Source organism: Anser cygnoides, chromosome 27 (assembly GCF_040182565.1).
Source record: "Anser cygnoides isolate HZ-2024a breed goose chromosome 27, Taihu_goose_T2T_genome, whole genome shotgun sequence".
In the NCBI taxonomy this organism is placed as follows: Eukaryota; Metazoa; Chordata; class Aves; order Anseriformes; family Anatidae; genus Anser; species Anser cygnoides.
The window spans coordinates 4541328-4552393 of NC_089899.1; the positions used below are offsets into that span (position 1 = coordinate 4541328).

Genomic DNA, 11066 nt, shown 5'->3' on the forward strand with positions numbered 1-11066 from the left:
TCAATGATTTCCAAAAGCAGCAACTTAAATCCACCTTCCTTATCCTCCCAGGTACACCTGCTGCCTACAACAGGAGGCACCCCGGTCAGCTGCCGAGCACAGGGAACTCCCCAGCACACCACCCTGGCAAGCTACCAGGCTCACATCTGGCACTAAGCAAAACTCACAGGAGCTTGGCAACTGGCTATCAACTTTAAATCATTTTACCACGGCCTCTAATCTCACTGTCTGCAATCCTTACCAGCTACGTGCCCTGCAATAAACACGGAGCACCCAGGGCACTGTCGATTCAGAAGCAGTAAGACCCGTGAAGGAAGCCTTCCATCTGCTTCTCCTCAGACATCAGAAAAAAAAAAAAAAAAACAACTTACAGGAAGCCCTTGCATAATGGCCTGGCAAATGTTTTCACGGGATACCAGGAACAAAACATGCAGAAGTGATAACGGCATAGTAGAGAGGAGGAAAAGGAGCAGAGTGCTGACAAGATGCTCCTTTCTTCCGAACATCTCACCAAATACCTCCTGGCCATCCTGGAAGCCAGTGGGAAATTGCTCCCTGCACTGGTGGTGAACAGATCTCAGAATTATTTACCTTTGCATACTGAAAAGAATTCCCAAAAAGCCATAAAAAATGGTCGGTATGGAAGAAATGAGAAATGCTACGTCAGAAATCAAGTTCTTAATTCCACTCCCACTGAAATACATTGAGAGAATACAGGCAACCTCCCAATCTTTCTTATTCAAAGCAAGAACAAGCAAGTAATGTCAACAGAGATGCAAGATTAGAACCAGGCCCAGAACCCAACCTCGGCCCGTAACCATTACCTGATGGTTGTCAGTCCTTGTTGACACAAGCCAGGAGTGTGAATGCGCTTACATTCTCAGCTGTGGGATGGGGAAGGAAAGAAGGCTTACCTAAGGAATGATCTTTAGGCTTACCAGTTCCCCTTGGGAAGGACACTTGCAACGAGACTGCCGAGGCACCCAGCAGCCTTCCCAAAAAACACCTTCAGTTCCATGCCCTCTCCCTCCCCCCAAAGGAAATTGTAAGACTAAGTTCCACTGTAATGGGGTTCCTAAAATTAAGATCTGTTTAAAATAACCCAGCCTTATAAATGCTTGTTTTCCCTCAAATTTAGGAGGTCAAGGTTGAAGCAGGAACCATATGCACCATGCCTTAACCTTCCTTTAATTTTGGATGTGCTCAAATTCACATAGCCCAGCACTTTATCATCTGCTTCAAAGATTGCTCTTTCATCCACAGCCAGGTCTGCCTTCTCATGACCAGACTGAAAAGCTCTCCAGCATATTCTTTTTTTTTTTTCCTGGAAACATTGCAGTGACCCTGAAGATCACCTTCTCAAAGGTGCAGAAGATCCCAGAAGGTTTAAAAGAAAAGTGACACAAATAGCTCTGGCAACAGACCAATTGCAGCTTTTTCCAAATGAAACTCAGCGTCTGCATCGAAAATCCTGTGATTCAGAGCTATTAAGTCTTTCACTGCAAGATGTTTGCTAAGAAGGCAGTCCTACAAGGAAGGCCTACGTAGGAATATTCTCAAGATGCCTGATCCTGAAGATGCACAGTTGAGAGGCTCACTGTACCTTTCCCTTGTCTATGGGTCTGCAAAGGCGTTAGACCACCACCGGGCTCACAAACCTGAATGCAGACAACTAAACAGATTACAGATGATAATGGGAATGTATTAGCTACTGCAGAACCTAGGAAGAAGGAAAATTCTCCCATGAGCAACGAGTTCCGTGCTCCTTCACACCAGCAGCTGGCACTTTTATTAAATCCAGGCAGCAAGCCTTATCACTCCAGCAACCGAGCTATTCTCCCTCCCACAATGTAGCTCTCCAGAAAGCGAAGGCTGTGCAGCACTGCAGGTGCACAGGTGAGAGCTAACACTAGTGGTGCTGAACCTGAGAAGGTCAGAGCTATTTGAACATACTTCTCGTCTCTGATATCAGAAGCACGATGGCTACGCCGATATCTGACACTTGGCCAAAGAGAGCCAGGCGAATGCAGGACAGTACCAGGGCACAGGGTTTGTGGCACCTTCCCTAGGTAACTGGGAACGGACCCTATTAGGCACAGCAGCTCTCAAAGCACACCTGAAAGACACCCAGACCCGAGGGTGCTGGCACAGGTCACTGACCCAACACCTCAGCCCAGCAGGTACAGTGCAGCAGGGAAGTCAGTCCCCTTGCTGGGGTTAACACTGGTGCCTGAACAGGGATCCTGCACCGAGACAAAAGGTGCTGGCAGAGGTCTGACAGTCGGCTGTCTTGAGAATTCAGACTTCAGTCTCAAGGGTTTATTCTTAAATATGCTGGTTGACTTCAAGGATCTTGATGGGGTGCTTCAAGGAGAACTTTAGGGCTACACAAAGAGACTTCCCCTTGTTTCTTCAGCTCGTGGGTGTTATTTGTTGACTTGCCTCCCCCCTGTAAGCCCTCTGGGTGACTCAGAGGCAGACAACAAACTCGGCTATCTGGCTAGACACTGCTCTACCACTCAATTTTGAAGCTACTGAGTAGTCTTCCTTGGAGATCGCGCCTGAAATAGAACAAAAAGGACACTACTATGTCAAGGAAAGTGCCAAACAAATCCAGTAGAAAAACTCCACCAGGCCTACATGCCTCCAGAAAAAAAAAAAAGTTTTCCAATGCTCCACACGCAGAATACCTCTCCCCATTTCTTGATCTAGATCCCTTGATTTTATGAATACCAAAGATTCTTTACCCGTAATCTCCAGGAAACCCCCTTCTACTCTTTACACAAATTCCTCTCCTATCCCCAACAGCTCTCCACGCCGCACCCCACACGGACATCCGAGCGCGTCGGCGGCAGCGCAGCGCCCGGCCAGCGCCGTTCCACCTGCCCGGTGTTCACACACTATTACTCCGAACAGCTGAGGACTTCAGCCTTGACTCACCACCAAAAGCCAAGGCCCAAGCTTCTCTCTTCAATTCAAGAAGAAAACGTGGGGAAAAGCTTTAATTTAACCTGGTAACTAAACACAAAAGATTACCCTAGTACGTGCATGTACAATACAGGTCAAAATCTCTCTTAAGTCTTTTATCAAATTATTATAATGTATAATTGCAAAGACAGGTGATGAGTTTTCTTATAAATAAAATTAATTTAGACATGGAGTAGCACACCCATATTTGAGAGACGCCTGATGCCATTACCAAAACACAAGTCCACGACCAGTAAGGAGGAACGCGGATGTCACGTTTTCTTGCTTGCAGTGCTCCAGCCGATTGGCAGCTACCGCATTTCCTGAGCGCGTGTCCTACGTTTCCTTGGAACTGCCATTTTCCTGAACTTCAAGGCACAGCGTTTGAGAACACGTGAGAACTCAAAAGCAGAATGCGAGGTGTCCGTCCTTCCCACACACCGTACTGTTACCCTATTTCTTTTTCTTGTCTACAGTGCTCCCTGGTCAGTACTCCCCCCCGTGTAGCTGTCTCCTCTGAATTCCTCTCCCCCACGGCTAATACTCCAAATCGGCAAACAGGACAAATTTAAATTTTGTCTTCACTTTGAATTACTCGGCATTTGTACTTTGTTTTTCTTCTCCCCAGAAGAAGAAAACCCACACAGCCTACTGAGACATGCTAATGCAGCTCACTTTTTTTTTTTTTAAAGAAAGTTTGCCTTTTAACCTATCCAGGAAGATTCTTTTACACTGAAACTCTAAGTGTTAAGTCACGGAAGTTGCTGAACTTGTAGGGGTATCTTCCTTTTGCTCCTTTCACACTAACATGCAAGCTCTTTTTGTTAATCTGGCAATTGAACTGCGTCTGCTTGCCAGTCCTTCAGATTTCCCACTGTTAATAGACCTCTTTTACTGATTTCTCACCCCCTTCATGATCTTGGAATGAAGACACTTCTTCCCCCCTTCCCCCCCTCAGCTTGACTATATTTAAAATTCCAACATTTTTCTCAGTTCTGACAAAATATTCTCTCTACTCAAGCAGAAGTGGCTATTACCAAAATCTATTACTGCATTTCAACAGACTTTATTTCCATTTGCTCTATCAATGGTTTCTAGTACAATAGATTTTAAGCTCTTTTTTGCAACTTTGGACATAAGCTTATTTTTAAGTGTATTACTAGCTAACAAATCCCAGCTATCATAATTTAAATATTTTAAGAAAATAGCTCTGCATATTCTTTGACAATCAGATTTGCCTAAAAAAGCTTGTAAGTTTTTTTATTCATGTCCAAACACTGACTGGTAAATGTTTTTGACAGTGCTTAGAGTGACATCCAGAGACATACGCATTTGAGGACAAAAAATAAGCTGCATTCTTCTGAGGAGCGACCTCATTTTGCCACCAATCTGATGAACTAACTCAATTCACAGGAGTAAAATTAATCATAGTTAGGAGGCTGTCAGAAATTAGATAAGGACTGGCCATAATTACCACTCTCTGCTGCTTTAACATGAAAAGGAGGACTGGGGCCTCCCAACATCATCTCTGCTTGATACGTACGAACAAGGGCCAGTTGGAAATTATGCAGCTCAGATAGGAGGAAACAACTGCAGCTGGATCTGAGATTTCCCCGACTTTCAAGGTTAACGGTAAGCCTTGCCAGAGAGAGCAGGCTCAGAGCTTCACGTCAACACCTTCCACGGCTGTTGTGTCACTGGGACAGAGATGCTGACAGTCAACATAACGGAGTTCTTCAGCAGGGAAGACTCAGCTGGACAACTTTTTCTAGCTGAGATGGTCTTACCTGCTGCACGGGTACTTTCAAAAGGACAGGTTTACTACAAACATATGAAAAAATAAAAATATGCTACCATCTTCCTGGTTACAGATGTTGCCAGGTTGTTTGACTGTCCAAAAACAATCCAGAGACACTGTGCTGGAGAGAAAACATTCGTGAACAACTCCTTCCCTATGCGCAGGACATTTGCAATAGGTGAGGGGAGGACACAAAAACTACAGATTCCAGACACATTTTGAGAACAGCTGTCCCCCACGCTGATCCATCCTTGGATTAGCAGCTGGTACTTTCACTTTGATGGGATAGGATGGCAAATGAAGCACCAAGAGGAGGAGATGGCATCCTGCTGGCTCACCAACACAACACAAGCAGCTGGAAATCCATCTCTGAAGGCTTGATGAGACACCAGAACTCGCTGCTGCGCTCCTACAAGGCAGCAATGGAAGCAGTGGGCGAGAGGAACACTGTAATTTATACTTACTATGCCACCGCTACTAACAGTGAAAAACAAACAAAAAAAGCAAAAAATCACATACACAAAGAATGTCTGCCTTCTAAGCATAGTTTATTTCCACCCTACGTCCCAAAAAAACAACCAAAAGAAGCTTAAAATCTATTTTTGCACACATCACCTACATAAAACAATGTTGTATAATCACACGGATCATTTAGGCCAGCAGTTTGAAGCTTGCAGGTGCCTAGATCACAGAGCCGCACATCAAAAAGTAGAAGTGCCCTCACCCATTCTAAACAGAAGGCAGAATTTAACACCTCTCCTATGCTGGGACTACGTCACTAAACATTTACATTGCTGGGAATCTCCCACAGCTGCCTCCCATGCTTTAGAGAAAGTACTTGGAAGTGCAGAAAGAGCAGCTCCTCTCAACATCTCTTTTTCAAGTCTGCAAATACAGCAGGCTTGAGTTTTCTGCACCTAAGTCTGCCATCCTTACAGGTAGCTTATCCATAAGATACATACTCAGTGCAACATCTAATAACGTTTTAACGTTATTGGTTTTTTTTTTTTTTTTCAATTTAACATTTTAGTATTTACAGAGTGCTCGTAACAAATAAGAAACATGACAGAGACCAGTGCTTCAGGAAAGAAAGCAGGCAGGCATAACAGCTTAAAGAAATGGATTCGGAAAACATAATGATATGCCCCCGATGGGTCAAGACAAGGAGTTTTTCCAGGGGGAAAAAGTGTCAGAACGTGCACGAACCAGCAAAAAGTACTTGAATTAAGGGCTTAGATCCCGTTTCACAGTAAGCTAATGTCAGCACTGAACACTGGCTGCGTTCAACAGAAGTGATTAAAGCTCAGAAAGATGCTCTGCACAACATTCACACTTCCCTTTAGACTGCTCAGGACTAGCACTGCTCCCACAAACGTGGCACTGCCTAAGACAGTTTACATAGGAAAGCCACACATAACTACCTTTATCTGGTGCTGCAGAACCACTCACACCAGGGCTGAATGAGTTAAGGCCGTAAACTCACTACGCAATATATTTAACACCAGTATCAGCTTAAGATTTCCTGCTCTTATTCCAACCAAACCAAGTGGTGAGCCTGCTGCTGGGGCAGGTCATTATTCTGTAAGTCAGGAGCATCGAACACTTTGAATCACGAAACCACAGACACCCACATCATCGTACAAATAAATACAGTTATACTGCTTCAGAACAAAAACTAGGCCGGTCACAGAGCAATGGATCACGCTGCAGACTCACGAGCTCAGGGATCTAGACTTTATCACGCAATACAGACGTACCCCTGGAGTCAATGGAAATCTAAGAAAGCATATTGATCGCATGAGCTTGATAAAGCCTTTGGAACAGATGCAGGGCCCCAGTTTTAAAGAGAAATACAAGAGCCTGTGAACTGTTCACACAGACCTGGAAAGACAAGTGGTTTAAAACATGAGTGCGTGCAAACGGTCCTTGAACTTGAAAAGGTAAGAGCCGAGCGACACGAGCAGTCAACATCCACATTCATGGCATACAAGGAAAAAGGAACAGAAATGCAGAGACTCCAAGAAGTGACGAGTTATGACAACAAAAACAACCAGAATTCGTAATGGCAACGAATCTCCACCTTTCCCACTTCTTCCCACCTTTGGTTTTCCACAGATGCCCCATCACGCGAGCCACGGGAGCCAAGCGGCAGCACTTTGTGCGGTCAAAAACGCTTCCTTTCTCAGCACGTCTCGGACGAAGGCCCCTGCCTGGCACCCGGCGGTGCCCCCCCGCTCCCCAGCGGGACGTACCGCGTTCGCCAGCACACGCTCCCCCACGAACCGCTCCCCCGGAGCCCCGCTCCCCTTCCCCCGGGCCGCCCCTTCCCCCGGGCCGCCCCGCCACGCGTTCCTCCCCCCCGCGTCCTCCCCCGACGCGCTCCTGCCTCTTCCCGGCACCGCAGCGAGGGGAAGCCTCCCCCGGCGCTAACAATAGCGGGCCGCTGCTCCGGCCCCGACTTCTTCCGGCCCCGAGCTCCCCGCACGGCGCTCCCCGAGCCTCGCTCCCCGCGGCCTAAAACCAGCGGCACTGCGGGGAGCCCCCCCCCCGGGAGCCCCCCCCCAAGCCGCCGCCGCTCGGCGGGGACGCGCCGCTCTCGGCCGAGGTGGGAGACGGAGCCCCCTCGGGGGGGGAGGTGGGGGGGTGCCGGGGGGGGGCTCAGCCCAGCCGCGGCCCCGGGCCGGCTCCCCCCGCGCCCCCGCGGCGGCGCCGGGGCCCTCCCGCTCCTCCCCCGCCGGCCGCAGCCCCGCGCCCCCCCGCGGCCGGGCCCCTCCCTGCCTCCCGCAGGCCCCAGCTCTCCCCCTGCAGGCCCAGGCCCAGGCCTCACCGCCGCGGCCCTCTCCTCCTCCGCGCCGCCCCGCGCCCTCCCCAGGCCCGGCCCGCTCCGCTCCACCGGAGGGCCCCCCCCGGGAGCCCCGCGACCGCTGCCCCGCGGCCGGCCCGGCCTCACCTGCGGGGCTCGGCAGGGCCGTGCAGCGGCGGGGTAACGGCTCCGCAGCGCGCACAACGAGAGCCGCTCGCAGCGCCGCCGGCCACGCCCCCCCCCGAGCCGCCAAGTCCCGCCCGCCGAGCCCCGTTGGCTGCCTCGCGCACGTGCCCCGCGCCTCATTGGCTCGCTGGGACGTCCGTCAAGAGCTCGGCCGGGGGCGGCCGCTCGCGGCGGGCTATGGGGGGGGGGGGTGCTACGCGTGAGGCGCCGGCGGCCTGCGGCGGGGAGCGGGGCCTGAGGCCCGGCCGGCTGCGGCGGGGGGCTGGGGCCCGGCGGGCACCTGGGGGCTCCTCCTCGTCCCGGCTCCAAGGCTGGGGGGCTCCAGGCAGCCTCCTTGGGTGGTGGGCAGGGGGCTCGGCCCGCTCCGACAGGCGCCTGAGGGGAGCGGCCGGTCGGTGGGGCCGCGGGAAGGCGGCGGCGCCCCGTGGGGATGGCTCCGGAAAGGGCCGGGAGCGGAGCTGGGCCGCGGCCTGCTTGGCTGGGGCCTTCGGCAGGCAGAGAGGGGAGCCAGGGGCAGAAAAGGGGCCTAGGAGCAGCAAGGGGCCTAGGAGCAGCATGGGGGCCTTGTCCCCAGTGCGGCCTGGGGACGAGTCCTTCCGCACTGCACTTGTCCAGGGAGAAGAGCAAGTTCTTGGGCTCGAGTAGAAGCTCCAGCAGGACAGCCCCAGGCTCTGTGGTGCTTGTGGTCAGCTGAAGGCTTCCTCCGCGCATGGATGTGGAGAGCCAGCTGTAGCTCAGACACAAGGGAGAGCCTCGCTGAGCACTAGCACAAAGGAGTGTTTGTGAGCAGTGAAGATGTGAACTGTTCATGTGCAAGCAAAATGCTTGTGATGAGCTGCAGCAGGAGCTCTGATGGTCAGCTCTTTCCTATGCTCTAAGTCCTGTAGTGGCCTTAGGGGCTCCACTTGTCACAAATTTTCCATTCTTCCACTGCCAGCATATTTTTGATAGGAAAGGGCATCCCTTTATATCTATCCTTTTCTACTGCACAGGAGTCTAAATGTAAAATTCGACCATTGTTCAGGAAACAAATGTATTTTGTCAGTAACACAGTATTGTGCAATAATATCCCTGGTACAAAGCAGTATATTTTGTGTGACACGCTTGTAAGCTTGCAAGACTAAGTAAATCCTGTATACATGTCAAGATATTTGGCTTCGGCCAAAAATTTCAAAAAGTAACATCAGAACATTGCTACATTAAAATATGCGATGTTATTTGCCATTCATAGACAACTCATAATTTGAGCTTTACTTAGTTGAGTAGTATAACTAAAAATCACGTTAATGAACCTTTTCCTACAGTGTAAGAGCAGTGAGATCTCACCTGGAGGACAGAAACTTGCAATATAGCAGCAAAGCCATATATAGAGGATGTGTGCTTTGCCATCTATTGCACACGTATGCATGGAAATACTTTACACCTGGTAATAATTACACTGGAACACATGGAAATTCACATAATGAAAATGCAAATATCTTTCCTCCACCTACCTTGACTTGGCCTCTGCAAGGCCCCTTATAGTAAATTCCCAGCATTGTTGCACTGATGGTATCTGTTTTATCTGCCCAGAAATCCATTTCAGGTTGGATTTCACTTTCAAGTGGTCTTGTTATATTGGCCACCATATATAGGCTCCTAATCTTCCACACAGTCTGACCAGGAATGGTCCAGCCTCTGCCACAGTCTGAACAGCACGGTATCAAACAGAAGGTAACATGCAGCATCAAGAGTCCATCAAGGAGGTTAATGACTAAGATGTTAGAGACATTGCCATTTTCATTTTTTTTTTCCTTTTTCGTAGCTTTCAGTGCCAGATGGGGAATCCTCACATGTAAACTCCAAGCCTGACAGGTCTGGAAATATCTTTCAAGGCCCCATAAAACATTAAAGATGTTTGTACATCTGTTATTTGCTCATGCTGCTATGTATGCCAGTCACAATATCACAATTTTGTCATCCACATCAACGGCAGCTTTCAGTTACTGCAAATTTTATATTTTTTCTTCTATCACTCAGGTTTTAATTAAGCAAACCCATTCTTGGGCCTAAGATGGGTCTCAGATCTCTAAAAAATAGAGGCCATGGGCACAAGACATTGCTGCACAGAGCTTTGATGCCTCTATTTCACAACAGCACATTTCAATCTCATCATTTAATTTATCAGTATAAACACTTTGTTATTAAAACCGCGATGACAATTAGAAGGTGTTATCCCACTAAACTGTAAGCCAATTTTTAAAGGAATTATCTCATTTTACTGAAATACATTAATTTCCATTGCAGTGTTTCAGCTCATGTGAAAACACATCAGTCAGAAACAGGTGGTTTCATGTTAATTTAGAATTTTAGAAATGCGAAGCTAGGTGTCCTGGTGAAACCATCTTATGATGATGCAATGTAGGTGACAGCAGGCTCTTCACAGGTATGTTGAGTCATGCTGCTTGTTGATGTATGAAACTTGAAAAAAGCTCAATGCAAACGGTAATACTGGAAGCCATTTGTCAATACGTTTCTTACATATGGCAGGAAAATGATCAGTGCAAAGTGAGTTACTGAATTGGCTGCCAAAAGGACAAATGATTATTATAACTGGCCACATTATAACCTGCTAGAAACTTCAGGTTATGGAAGGAGAAAGATTGTTGCGGAGCCATCTGACAATGTGAATGTATTATGGAAGGTAAGAATGCTTAACGGTGGGAGCAGCAGGCCAACTGAACTCAAGTATGCTCTCCTAATTTAAAACCAGTGATTAGCAGCCATGCACGGGGGGTGTCTGAGAAGTGGCAGCTGTCCTAGCACACTCTTTCAGCTGCCAGCATTGTAAGGACTTCATGACATCGTGACCTTGTGCTCATGAGAGCCCATCTGGAGCACTGTGTCCAGCTCTGGGGCCCTAGCACAGGAAGGACGTGGACGTATTAGAGCGAGTCCAGAGGAGGCCACAGGGCTGCTCAGGGGCTGGAGCAGCTCTGCTATGAGGACAGGCTGAGGGAGTTGGGGTTGTTCAGCCTGGAGAAGAGAAGGCTTCGGGGAGAAGGCTACAGTGGCCTGCCAGTACCTAAAGGGGCTGCAGGAAAGCTGGGGAGGGAGGGACTCTTTTGTCAGGGGATGTGGTGACAGGACGAGGGGTAATGGATTTAAACTAAAAGAGGGTAGGTTTAGATGAGCTGTTAGGAAGAAATTCTTCCCCCTGAGGGCGGTGAGGCCCTGGCTGAGGCTGCCCCGAGGAGCTGTGGGTGCCCCATCCCTGGCAGTGCCCAAGGCCAGGCTGGATGGGGCTGGGGGCAGCCTGGGCTGGTGGGGGGG

At 49.2% G+C, this 11066-nt stretch overlaps 1 protein-coding gene across 3 annotated transcripts in view; it reads right to left on the bottom strand.

Annotated features, from left to right (window-relative positions):
- The window catches only part of ELAVL1 (ELAV like RNA binding protein 1), a 41899-nt gene extending 34040 nt beyond the window's left edge, over positions 1–7859 (bottom strand). For 2 of the 3 annotated variants that reach the window (XM_066984027.1, XM_066984026.1), the window contains exon 1: positions 7716–7859. The gene's annotated coding sequence lies outside the window, so the exon portion shown is untranslated. Of the gene's footprint in view, positions 1–6864; positions 7068–7715 lie in introns of those variants that run through there. The other variant, XM_013196262.3, reaches the window with a different exon arrangement.
- Positions 7860–11066: the final 3207 nt, after the last annotated feature.